Source organism: Anneissia japonica, unplaced genomic scaffold, assembly GCF_011630105.1.
Source record: "Anneissia japonica isolate Jap-2015-1 unplaced genomic scaffold, ASM1163010v1 scaffold287714_len2871179_cov188, whole genome shotgun sequence".
In the NCBI taxonomy this organism is placed as follows: Eukaryota; Metazoa; Echinodermata; class Crinoidea; order Comatulida; family Comatulidae; genus Anneissia; species Anneissia japonica.
This window is the reverse complement of record NW_022755542.1, coordinates 1,938,221-1,953,009: the sequence shown is the minus strand read 5'-3', so window position 1 is coordinate 1,953,009 and position 14,789 is coordinate 1,938,221.

The window sequence follows — 14,789 nt, the reverse complement described above, 5'->3', positions numbered from 1 at the left end:
GCATAGGCCATGTCGTCTTTGGATCGATTCTTTCACAATTCTCGTCCATAACAAATATCTGTGGAACGTTTGAACTCAAAATATTAGTAATTAGGCCCTACCTTCTTCTTTTACCTGGCATAGAGGTTAGTCTAGAATATGCGCTATGTAAGTCGACAATTATTATTACTGTATTAGGTTGTCTCTTTGAAGCAAAGCATTGAGCTTAAAAGCCACATGTCAAACCAATGGCGAATAGAGTGGCGCCGACAACCTATGGGGCTTTGACACTTTGAACAATAAAAATATACTAAAAACTTGCAATAAAGCAAACACATCCTGGCTTTAACCTTATTTTTACCGAATTTTGAACGGTATTGGCATTGCCTTATCATGTAGTCTTTTCAGCCTTATTTATTCATACATGTTTTAAGATAGGGAGGTCCCTTGCCACCTTCGTTGCACATATTTCCAGTGACTTTCTCGTCCGTCGCGCCCCATGACTCGTTAAGCCTTGGCGGATAGGCCCCCAAGGCCTACTAACATTTCGAAAGTAGAAAATACTCGATTCTCGAAAGCTTTCCCATGCTCGTATTTTGATTTGCATTGCCTTTTATAAGCTAATTTAAGCAAACCATACAGACACGCCAAACACACGACCAAATGAAATGAGGATAGGGTGTAGTTCAATCCCTATAATCCCCCAATTCTATACTTTGGTCTGTTTGGTTCTGTTAGAACTACAGAGCTTGCCTTCATTAGAATGGAGTCTGCTTCAATCTCGTAGCTACAAGAGGTCACCCCGAGCAGATGATCCAAATATCCTCTGCCTGTATTATTTACTTCTTTTTACTAGTGCATGTGGCATACAGAGTGCTGCAGTCTCTTTACCCACATTGGTGAAAATCTGAATTCAAAAGGTGGGTAACTTAGGCCTACTTCTGAACGTGGGCTTAATGCAACAAGTCCTTGCCTTCAGCGAATTAAGTTACAGTGACAAACCAAACGGTGGCAGAAATTTAACAATATAGTGCCTCCACCCAATCCTATAATCTATAGTGTATATCTATAGCCAGTGTTTACGGTGTAAACACTGGCTCGCACCAAAAGTACTCTTTCCTTTACTGCCATTAGCGTACATCAAGGATACTTGAAAACACCTCCATGGTAGATTTAAATCGCCAATGACGGAGTATAAATTATTAAACGTAAGGTCGACCGGCAAAGTGCGGTCCAATGGAAATTTTAATGTGACCAACTAAAAAAAATAATAACTTCCTCTGTGTGTGGCCCGCGCCTACGTCTTCGGCTAGAAATCTCTTGTTACGGGCCGACGCCTTTCATTTTGTAAAATAATTAGTAAAGCTGAGCATAAAACTGTATAACTGTATAACAAGCTCATATAAGCGTCAAATCTTTACAATAAAACGTTTTAGCTTGAGTGCGGCCCTCAGTTTAAATCCAGAAATCGTTTCGTTCCCCCGACCATCTTTATGCAAACCGCTGTCATAATAGTACATCCGTGTTATTCATTCTGCTTGTTCATATAGTAGTGATCTTTAAAACACAGATCGTAGCTATAGAAAATATCGGCTAATTCGTGTTTTGAGGCATCTGGCAATCCTATCTCATGCTTTTCTATTTTTCATATTATAAATATTATCTATTATTACTACTGTTCAGGAGGAATTTTATAATTAAGAGAAATTTATAAACAAAAATTAAGTAAACCATTAAAGGAGGAAATGGGAAGATTCCATAGGGAATACGTGGTTAAGATTAAAGTGAAACTTAGAACAGTGGCACCAGTCAGACTGGAAGAATGTACATTTCTAAACAATAAATTAATGTGTGGTTAGGTAATGACTAGGAGTTAAAGAAAGGTAGTTGAACCCAAAAAATAGTCAATTAATTATCAAATACTAAGAATTTTAAATACCACTGATGAGAAAAGTTTAACTGTGATAGGTTAATATTAGAAAATGGGAGGTAACAAATGTGTAACAAAATGTGAACCAGTGACCAAATGAATGAGAACTAACGAGAATTAACTCGAGAAAGTATAATACATACTCCAAGTATTGAAATAAATTTAATTAGGCCACATCTTTTTATATGTAGGCCTATTTCAAAATATCCGTCAACTCGTATAAATATAAGGCGCACATTCCTTGTTATTCATATTGCATTATATAGGCCTACAGTAATATAATTTTCTGTTACTTGCATTTATATTTATTCATGAAGGAATATGCATACTGTATCCTGTGATACATAACATATGTTTTATTTAAATAGCATGCTGTCATTGTTTTATAGCAAAATGCTAGGTTTTTTATAGTTTTAATCTTTACTAAAATGGCTGGTCTGTTTCTGAGATACACATAATACATTTTAAACAGTTTTAAAAAGTGATTTTTATTTTGACTTTTTACTACTTTACAATTGAAATTGTTAATATCTTTACGTATTTCTCGTCATTGCCAAGCTATTTTGTCGTGTGATTTTTAATGTAATTTTATCCTTCTTAACCAAGACTTTTGCAATGGAAAAACAAATACCTATTTTAAAATGGACAATAAAGTGTTCTTGAATCTAGAATCTTTTTTTAGGTATTTCACAACATCCGTCAACTGTATACATATAATAGACCTATAGTCATTGTTATTCATATTGCATTATAATAATATGTTCGTGTTTCTTGCACTTTATTTATTCCTTTATTGAAGAATAAGCATCACATTTCATATAATTATGCAATTGAAATTTTGAACAATTTATTCTTATATAATTTTTGCAATACACTGTGTTTCATATTATTTTAAAAACTAATTGTGATTTGGTCATTATTTTTCTAGATTATAGTATTCTTAACCTGTGTGATGACTGCACTCTCGAAAAGGGGCCCATCGGAACCTAGTTTCACCACTGGGAAGTGGCAGGTTCGAGGGAGGTCCCAGCCGCAGGATTTTGGTAGGGGGGTTCTTTTAGATACCGAAGGGGCACTTGCGAGCACCGTTGGCTAGGCCGGGGGAGGGGCGCTAACGCCTCCGGGGGTCTTGGGTCAAAACCCCGGTGGGGTCCAGTATTCTAAGCATTTACAGGTGTTATTTAATTGATTTGAGACGCCATACATTAAAAAAGACGTATATATTAAAGAGGTAATTTTTTGAGTTGGGAAAAGATTAAAAACAAAAAAAACAAAAACTACTACGGTACTTTAGTACTACAGTATCGGTAATTTAACTGCAGTAGCATGATACAAAACTCCAAAGAATCCAGTATGGTTTATTCTTTATTTTTTATTTATATAGTACTTTGGAAGTTGTCATACCACTTAAGACAATCAATAACAAAAAGAACCCAACGAACCCCCTGGCTACGGGCTTGATATTTTACCTAAACATAATTAAAAACCTATATGTTAACGTTAAATGTAAAGTATCTGCAGGTAATTATGTTACTGATCCATTTGAAATTGAAGGTGTCAAACAGGGGTGTACACTATCTCCATTATTATTCATAATCTATATTAATGAATTAAATAAAATGATCATGCATAGAAAGCTAGGAATAAATATTTTTGATACCATAATCAGTTGCCTTTTCTGGGCTGATGATGTAGTCTTGATCGGTAACGAAAAACAACTAAATGAACTATTAAAAACTACAGACGAATTCGCAAGAAAATGGAAAATGAGCTTTAATTATAACAAATCAAATGTCTTAATATCAGGTCAAAAAGTAAATAATTATAGAAAATGGAAATTGGGCGATAACTATATAACTGAAGTAGATGACTACAAATACTTATAGGTGTAATTATTTCAAGATCGTTGTCCGATTCACATCATATCGATGAAGTAATCAGAAAAGGTAAACGAATTATTGCGTACTGCGATAGAACACGCTGCTGCACTGGTCGTTGGTTCATACTGGTCGGCTAGGTTAGGTAGTGGAAACTCACACCTTCTCTACAGTAGTTTACATTTTTTTTTAACGAATACCACCGGGTACTAGAGGTTCGTAAAATACAGTAGATTTTTTATTAAACAAGCCTTTAGACCATGTGACATCGACGGCCTGAATCTGGCTGGCTGTTTATCTGGCTCTAACTTGGCATCGAACGCAATTAGGGAATTATCGTATCATGTTTCAAGACGGGTATATCTAGATAAAGTTCGACGCGAACCAGGCTAAGAAGTCTATTATAAACAATCAGGACGACTTCAATAGAGTGTACTATGGTGATATACTATGGAGAACAATAGGTCTACCAACCGTAAATTATGCATGCTCTGTCACGAACACCCTCTGTCACTGGTTCTGTGCCGGAAAATCGGCCAATACCAAACTAGAAAATCTCCAATACCAGATGGCTCGAACTATTTTATGTGCACCACGAAATGTAGCTAAAGACGCCTTGTATGGAGATCTAGGCTGGCAATCAATCGAATCAGTTCAAAACAATTTAATAATACAATTTTTTAACAGACTTAAAAACATGGATGAAAAAAAATGGCCACGAATTTTATTCAAAGCAATTAATCTTGTTGAACAGTCATTAAAATGGAAATGGCTAGATACAATAAAAGGTATATTAACTAAATATGGTCACTCAAGAATGTACAATACCGAACCTCACAATGGCTGGATGAAAGAATTTAAAAAGATTAATAAAGAGACTGATGCTAAAACATGGTTTGAAAATTGTAAATTAAAAAGTTCATTAACAGAGTATATTAGATACAAAGACACACCTATATTTGAACCCTATCTGCTAGACAAAATAAGTTTCAAAGGAATTACATTAAAATTCAAAACACGCACTAATTCTCTAAACCTAGAGGGTAAAAAGCAGACATGGTCAACACAAAACAATGGTTTTTGTAAATTGTGTTCCCGAAATTTAAAAGAAACAACCGACCATTTTTTATTTACTTGTGATAAAATCCAGCCATTTAGAGAAAAGGTTTATAATGATTTAAAAAATGACCTTGTTAAATGGGGATCAGATGAATTTTGGAAATCATTTATTACCGGATCGTTAGATTATATAAGCATCATTTATTTCTCGATAATCTTAATGACCAATTTGGTAACCATAAATTAGCAGAAATATTTGATAACTATTGTAAGGTATTTCTCGAAGGCGCATGGAAATTAAGATCTGAAATATATAAATCCATGGCCACATTACCACCCGTTACACTTTAATTAGTTTTTGTATTTCCCATTATTCTGTTAATATGAACCTTTATGATCAGTTAGTTCTAAGCTCTATATTTTGTTATAAATATCTTGTAATGTTAGTTAGTTGTCTGTTAGTTCTAGCTCCATATTAACTTGCAATTCATACAGCAACTCTGTAAATATGACGGTCCTGTAAGACTACCGGTACCATACCACATAGACCTACATGCCATGTTGATAAATTTTACTTTGTAGGCCTATATACATTTTAGTTTAATTTACTCCTAGTTTAAGTTTATTATTTTTTACGAAGTGCACATAACATTTGAGTCGTCACGCTGGTAGTTTGCAGTTGTTTGAAAAAGTTTAAATGTACATCTAAAAGGTCATGGCTTCAGTGAGGTTTCACGGATTCCCTCCTTAGCACATTCTGAACCTAACTGTGCCATATTCTGCTACTTGGGACCCGTATTATTTAGGCACAGCAGTTGAGCTACCTTGCAGACTAGTGCCTCTCTCTCGGTGGGCTTACATCTGGCATACATATTGTGTACAATTAAAACTTTATATGGTGCGTCACAACGTCATCGTCACCACGAAGCTAAGCCAAACACATGCACGCACGCCACTTTTACGCACATAATCCTCTCCATTCACAGTGCGATTTTTAGCGTTAAGAACCTTCTATACTTTTAAATAGTAATCGTTATACTGTTATATAAAATTATTTAAATGTTCTACCTTTAGCCTACTGATCACCTCCTCTTCCAACAATCGTATTTCTATGTCTATGTTTAGGTATGAAATTTTCATTCCTCTATTTTAATACCTACCTGCGTCTTTTCCATCGCTATATCAATAACCAGTGTATTGATGCATCACAAATCCTAATGAGGTGTAAACCTTATTATGTTGTTGCAGATAGCAGACAAAAGCAATTGTACTACGCAGTGTAAAAAATAAACATGAAACCATTTACCGGGCTCCAATAGTCACATGTGTAACATTAAAATCATACAGCGTTTTTACAATGAACCACCACAAACTATTTAGGACTACTCTAGTATGCTGTTCTTCAAGATTCAATATGCGAGGAAATGGGAGTTTACACAAACCCTTATAATATATAATGCATAACAGTACTAACTAAAATACATGTAATGGAGGCCTAGGCCTACATACACGATATTGCAAAACATCCTTTTTTTAATTGGATGTCACTTGGAATTAGACTGGTAGCCATAAGATTGAAAGTGCTAAAAAATTGTTTTCGTAGGCATCATTTGTTACAAACTGGCAACATAGTGAATCCTCATCACCAGCTCTTGGCTCATACAGAAATAGCTGTTGCCACGCAAAATTTTGGATTTAAGTGCCAAATTTGATTTTTAAAAAATTGCGAATGTTACACTTTACCTAAAAATGGTATTTTGAAGTTATAGTCCGTCACGAAAAGATTCAATTGGAATATATTTGGTAATATAAATCATACGTTCAATTGAAATAATAAAAAGATGTTTAACTTCTATAGGTGTATCTCCGTTAATTATTCTCGCACTTTGAATGGTATTTACCTCTGTTCTAAAATATACATCATCCCCTTATTACACTGTAATTTTCTCATGTATTAATGTAATCATTTAACGTTGCATTGATTCCGGCATTTCATAATTAACTGTGCACCCTCCAATTCGAGACCCCTCTAAATTGACCCCACTTTTTTAAAGAACCAAATAACAATCTTCTAACCCAACGCTAACCCTCTAATTGGAGACCGAGACCACCCCAAATTACAGGTTTCGAATTGGAGGGCAAAATGTCATACTAGGTATAAAAGATATTTTATGAAATATGAGTACAAAATACATACTGTATTACGAGAATTATTACTTAGAATTGAACTTCTTACGCATGGTGCTTTGCTTTTGCATCCATGCAGTTGTGGCGCCACGATTTGCCCGACGGGAAGTCCAAGGTCCCCGACGGGTGGTGGGCGAAGGGTGCGTGGCCGGTCGTCGCTGAAAACCTCACGAAAGTGTTCCAGGGGGCTTCGCCCCCACAAAATACGACAAATAGGAGTTTACAAGGCTTATTTAATCGATTTTGGAGTCTACTAATTTGTCAAAAAATACATACGGAATATACACATGTTTTCTCCACGACGAATTATGTTTTTTTCTCCCCGACAGGGACTGGGCCCCGCGTCCCCTCTGGCGCCACCCCTGCTAGTTTCGCCGAAGTAATATTACAATGACAAACAGACAAAAACATGGGATAGGGCATACTCTGTGATCCTAATCACCTACTAACAACAGTTATAGAAGGAAATTTACAGACAAGAGGAAGAAAGCGAGTTGATTTCTTAGATTATTTGAAAGAAGGACATTCACCAATACTTTGTAACGGACAAGCATGTTAGCAAAACCAGTTCATATTATAAAATGCTAGGTGAAAAATTAAATAAAATAACCAGTTAGAATAATTATAATATATTAAAATAATATTCATATTTATTTACATAGGCCTATATAGTTGAATTTTTAATCAAATTATAAATATAAAACTTGAGTTAAATTAATGATAAACATTTTTTTTTAAATCGATAGTAAATATTATACAATGCCAAAAAAAAAACAACTTTATCTAGGATAGGTATATGTTATAGTACGAGGACAACAACATCAACGGATTTAAAATCCAACGATGGCCAGGATTTATCTGGAGGAGAGCGGCTAACTGTAGCTAGCATTATACCGTACCTACTCTAAGTAAAGGAAACCCCAACAAAAATATTTAAAGATTCTATGTTTTGTGTTTGGTATTTATGCTTTAGTTCAATGAGTGCGTTGGGTGGTAAACTATCCCGTGCCTACAAGCTGTGGTTAAAAATCATTAGAAACCATCCTTATCACGTTCATCGCAGTACACATCATGAATCTTATGATCAGCATAATCATTATTAGGTCCACTCTGCAGGGCCGGCGGAACGTTTTTTAAAGTGTGGGGGGGGGGCACTTATAAGATGAATGGGAATATGAATCATGCAGATCGGGAATCAAACCTAGGTGGTGGGGTCAACATTCCTCCCCCGGAAAAATTTAGATTTCTAGATGGCTGGAAATGACCTTTCTCGACTTTTGTTCTTCAAAATTCAAGGTTTTCCCCCTCTTGAAAACGGTAAGGTAAACTTTCTCATTACAGTAAATAGGCCTGTTATGTGTGTATACCTTAAGAAAATGAGTAGTTGCATATCGTATTCTTTTTTCAATGAATCGATAAGCTGAAAAGAAAAATGGGGTCCATCCTAGATGGCGGAAAATAAGCTTTTCCTCGACTTCTGAGGTGTCTTTTAATTACTTTTAAGTTCTTCAAAATTCAAGGTTTTTCCCTCTTGAAAACGGTCAGGTAATTTTTTTTCCATTGTTATTCAGTAAATAGGCCTTATGTGTGTATACATACATAAAAATTTAAAAAAAATGAGTAGTTGCATACGAATTTTCCATGAATCGATGAATCCCAAAAAGGAGGGGATTCAATTTTTTTTTCAAAATTCAAGGTTTTTCCCTCTTGAAAATTATTATAATGAATCAGTGAACCCAAAGAGAAAAGGGAGGTTCAGGTTCTTCTCGGGAAATTGTTGATTTCTAAATGGTTGAAAATTATTATAATGAATCAATGAACCCAAAGAAAGGGAGGTTGGAGTTCTTCCCGGGAAAATGTTGATTTCTAAGTGGTGGGCAGTGAGCTTTCCCGACTTTAAGTTCCTTAAAATTAAAGGTAATAATTTTTTTCCCATTGTTGTTACAGTAAATAGGCCTTATGTGTGTATACAAACATAAAAAAATTTTGAGCAAGTTGCATACGTATTTTTTTCCATGAATCGATAAATCCCAAAAAGAAAGGGGGGGGGGGTTGTCCCGTGGTTCTTCCACGGGAAAATTTTGATTCCTATGTGGCGGGAAATGAGCTTTCCCGACGTCTTAGGTGTCTTTTAATGACTCTTAATTTCTTCAAAATTCAAGGTGCCCCACACCCCTCCACCTCTTGAAAATGATTCAATTAATCAATGAACTCCAAAGAAAAGGTCCGTGTTCCCCGGGAAAATTTCGATTTCTAGATGGCGGGAAATGAGTTTTCCTGACTTCTGAAATGTATTTTAAGTTCTTCAAAATTCAAGGTTTTCCCCTCTTGAAAACAGTCAGGTAAATCTTTCTCATTTTTTTTTATTTTATGTGTGTAAACAAATGAGTAGTTGCATGCGTATTCTTTTTGCCATGAATCGATAAATTCCAAAAAGAAAGGGTGGTCCAGGGGTTCTCACCCTTGAAAATTTTGATTCCTAGATGGCGGGAAATGGGCTTTCCGGACATTTGAAGTGTGTTTTAATGACTTTTATGTTGTTCAAAATTCTAATTTTCTTAATGTAACAAAAGAAAAAAAAAAAAACAGCTCACGGGTCCTGAAAAGGTAGGTCTAGAATTCTTTTTTTTTTTGCCCAAGGGAGGGGTCAGGACCCATGACCCCCCTCCTCATATCCGCCAATGTGAATTGCGAGAAAATGTAACTCGGGTACTGGAAAAACATTCTCTTTCCCATCCTTCTCCTCTATCTTCCCTCCTTCTTTTCTTGCATTTCCGACCATACAAAAATCTCCAGACATTATATATTTTTTGCCAAAAAGTGCCCCCTCCCCCGGTTCCGCCGGCCATGCTCTGGGCCCTCTCTATTTCAAATTCCTAGATCCGCCACTGGCCAATACTATCATAATCATCAACATAATCATCATTATCCATCTTTTTATCATCATCATCATCATCATCACCGTTATAATCATTGTCGTCATCATCAACATAGGCCTATCCATCATCATCACCATCATCATCATCACCATCTCGGTAAAATCACGGTGTAGGACTGGGGGTTTCTGTGAACGACACCGAGGCTGTCGGTTGTTCGTAGTGGCCCCGTGCTCTCGTCGATGAGTCAAAAGAAACAAAAAATTATAGCAGACAGAATTTGGGTTTTGTAATTGGATATAATTGGTACAAAATATATTCACAACATACTGCGTAGAATATCATTTACCATATTAAAAGTATTGTGGTAAGTCAAAATCAACTTATACATTTTTACAACATGGACTACTGACATCCTCCAAGTTTTGGTGTTACAAACCCATTTTGTATTATTGCAGACCTACACTAATAAAACCACATATAGCTAGCATTTTACTTAACATCGAATGACATCAATGATACTATTTTTATTTGAAATGTTAATAAGCATATAGTTCAACCACAATTAAACACGTTTAAATAACATAACTATTAAGGCCTGTTTATACTTGCGATAACGAATCAAATCGTTGTTACTACAACGATTTTAACGTTTTTCCATGATTATGACGTCATATAATATGATTTGTCAAAATATTTTTTGTTATCGTATACACGATAAATCGTTATCGAATCGTTAATGGAAAAAACTTCTCTTATTTCTTTTGTTTTCTATAATATGAACAATTGATTGTTAGCTTTTTATCGTTATCGTTATCGTATAAACGTGCCTTTAAAAAGTAAGATAATATATACATTGACTTTAAGTGCTTGAGTGGAAAGGAGTAGAATAGAACAACTGGAACATTTTTGGTAGCATTTGCCAAGTCTCGTGACCATGCGCTTCTTATTTGTATAACTTTCAACAAAAATTAAAAAGTACATAATATTTATAAGCCCATCTATTACATACCCGCATCTATTACATAGTCATCGGTCGAATATTGTCAAGTATAGGCCTAACCTATACTAGATTGTACCTTGTTGATGTAATTATATTCAGCTCCTAGAAGCTAAGCAAGGATGGTGCATGGTGACACTCAGTGGGCAGGGGTGGATCCATAAATTCGAAATTAGGGGGTTCAGAAAGATAATGTTATCATCCACAGGTGGAGAGTCCAGATTATCTTAGAAGTGCAACATTTTTTCTAATTGGCACTTCTAGATGGCCGAAAATGTCACCCTGGCTTAAATTAAAATGTAATCCCCACCCCCTCCCCACTTAATTAATTTTCAAAAAATTAGGGATGGGGCGGACCGGCTGATCCTTGCCTTGAATTCACATATTTTGTATGCAGAGTATAAGGTGTGCATACAAAACGAAGGGTTTACAGACATTTTTACGGGATTTAAAATAAAAGGAAGCAAAACTCTAGCAACCGTACACTCAAAACATCAAAATATCCGTTAGTACCCGGACGTAATATTCTCATTCTAATGTCCTCTATGTGAACACCAAGCGGACCAATTTTGCAGGTCACATTGTCATACACTCATAAACAACGTCAATCGAATAATTCACAATACAATAAAATACAACATAACTAGGCATCTAATACAATTTCCACTTATTAAATCTTTTTTGAAAATAACTAAAGGAATGAAAGTACATTTTAGGCCATATCTAACATTTGTGTTTGTACCTGTCCCCACTGCATTTAACTGATTTTACGTATATAGATTTTCATTAAAAAATATTTAACACCGAGATCCGCACGCAAACTTTGACGTTTTAATAATACAATAATAAATCGATTTATAGGGGAAATAAACGAGGTTCCTATAGGTCAGAAGACAACGAAAAAATGGATGAATATATAAGAAAAAAGCCCCCCCCAAAACACCAAGATAGCACCCAAAACGAAGTATTGTGTTACTCCGGTTAAGACTTGATCTTTTCTGGGATCAGGTGCTTCCTAACCTGCACCAAACAACAACACAGCTAGTGTGGTAAAACAATGAATTTAAAAAAAAAAAAAAAAATTGACATTTTCAGTGTGCTTCATGCTCTACTTTTACACCACTTCATGCTCAGTTTATTGTTACTTTTTTACTGCATCAGTGCGAAACAACAATAGGTTTTCTAGACGAAATATTAGGTGTACAATGTACAACCATGGAGAAAATAAAATAGTACAACATGGTACAACACGGTTAAGTGCACACACAGTGGCTACCACCAGTAAAGCCCCGACTGAGCTAAGCTGTCTCAATAAGCTAAGTTGCTCAATCATTCATATTTTTTTAAGGTAGGGAGGGGGAATCACTCAAATAAGGTGCCCTCTGCCACGTTTTTTACACTTTCGTGGGCTCCCAACACCTTTTGGCCCCGGGCCGTGCCCCGTGACTCTTTATTCAGCTTTAGACACTAGGGCCAAGGATATACCAAACAGTGAACTTAATCACTTTTCAAAGTGGCAATCCCATCACAAGACAACAGGGGCTGTATGGACCAGTACACCGTGGTAATCCCCTACTCATCTCGAAAGATGTACTGGGTTCTTTAAAGTGCACATTAGCCAATTGTGTACACTGGGCCTAAGATTTATAGTCCTTATCCGAGAAGACTTGTTCCACCTCTAGTACCAATAAAAATATACCAAAAGCTTGCAATTAATACAATGGCCGTAAAACAATTCCTAGCTTTTAACTAACGAATTTTGAACGGTTGACATTGCCTATAATGCAATCTTGTCAGTCTTATTGGATGGATGGATTTATTCCGTGTAAACACCAAGGATAACCCACAAAAGTCTGAAGACTCATTTCCAGTGGGGTCCTTCTGGTGGCCGCGATTGGGCAGTACACCGGGAGACAATCCCCTAATCATTTTCCGAATAGTGTACTGCGTTTTTTAACGTGCACATGGCTATTATGCACACGGGACCAACAGTTTTAACGTCTCATCCGAAAGACGGTGCCTCGTAACTTGCATTTCCTCCAACTGAAAGACAAGAGAGCAAGTACGGGAATTGAACCGGGAACTAAGAGGTTTCCACGGTTAAACACACACACACAGTGGCACCACCAGTTAAGCCGACTGAGCTAAGCTGCTCTCAACGAGCTAAGTTGCTGAGTCATCCATACATGCTTTAAGGTAGGGAGGGGAATCAGAGTCAAATACCGTCCCCTTGCCACGTTTTTTACACTTTCGTGGGCTCCCAACACCTTTTGGCCCCGGGCCGGGCCCCGTGACTCTTTATTCAGCTTTAATAATAATTAGTAATAATTATTATTATTCAGCTTTAGACACTAGGGCCAAGGATATGCCAAACAGTGAACTTAATCACTTTTCGAAGTGGCAATCCCATCACAAGACAACAGGGGCTGTATGGACCAGTACACCGGGGTAATCCCCTACTCATCTCGAAAGATGTACTGGGTTCTTTTAAGTGCACATTAGCCAATTGTGTACACTGGGCCTAAGATTTATAGTCCTTATCCGAGAAGACTTGTTCCACCTCTAGAACCAATAAAAATATACCAAAAATTTGCAATTAAAACAATGGCCATAAAACAATTCCAAGCTTTTAACTAACGAATTTTGAACGGTTGGCATTGCCTATAATGCAATCTTGTCAGTCTTATTGGATGGATGGATTTATTCGGTGTAAACACCAAGGATAACCCACAGAAGTCTGAATACTTATTTATTTCCAATGGGGTCCTTCTGGTGGCGATTGGGCAGTACACCGGGAGACAGTCCCCTACTCTGTTCCGATTAGTGTACTGCGTTTTTTAACGTGCACAAATGCACTTGGGACAAACAGTTTTAACGTCTCATCCGAAAGACGATGCGTCGTAACTTGCATTTCCTCCAATTGAAATACAAGGAGAGCAAGTACGGGAATTGAACCGGGAACTAAGAGGTTTCCACGGTTAACACACAGTGACTACCACCATTTAAGCCGACTGAGCTAAGCTGCTCTCAATGAGCTAAGTTGCTCTATCATCCATACATGCTTTAATGTAGGGAGGGGAAATCACTCAACCATCCCCTTACCACGTTTTTTACACGTTCGTGGTCTCCCAACACCTCCTGGGACCCCGGGCCGCGCCCCGTGACTCTTTATTCAGCTTTAATAATAATTAATAATAATAATAATTATTCAGCTTTAGACACTAGGGCCAAGGACATGCCAAACAGTGAACTTAATCACTTTTCAAAGTGGCAATCCCATCACAAGACAACAGGGGCTGTATGGACCAGTACACCGGGGTAATCCCCTACTCATCTCGAAAGATGTACTGAATTCTTTAAAGTGCACATTAGCCAATTGTGTACACTGGGCCTAAAGTTTATAGTCCTTATCCGAGAAGACTTGTTCCACCTCTAGAACCAATAAAAATATACCAAAAACTTGCAATTAAAACAATGGCCGTAAAACAATTCCTAGCTTTTAACTAACGAATTTTGAACGGTTGACATTGCCTATAATGCAATCTTGTCAGTCTTATTGGATGGATGGATTTATTCGGTGTAAACACCAAGGCTAACCCACAGAAGTCTGAAGACTTATTTCCAGTGGGGTCCTTCTGGTGGCGATTGGGCAGTACACCGGGAGACAATCCCCTAATCATTTTCCGAATAGTGTACTGCGTTTTTAACGTGCACATGGCTATAATGCATATGGAACAAACAGTTTTAACGTCTCATCCGAAAGACGGTTGACATTGCCTATAATGCAATCTTGTCAGTCTTATTGGATGGATGGATTTATTTGGTGTAAACACCAAAGGTAACACACAGAAGTCGGGAAAACTCATTTCCTGCCATCTACG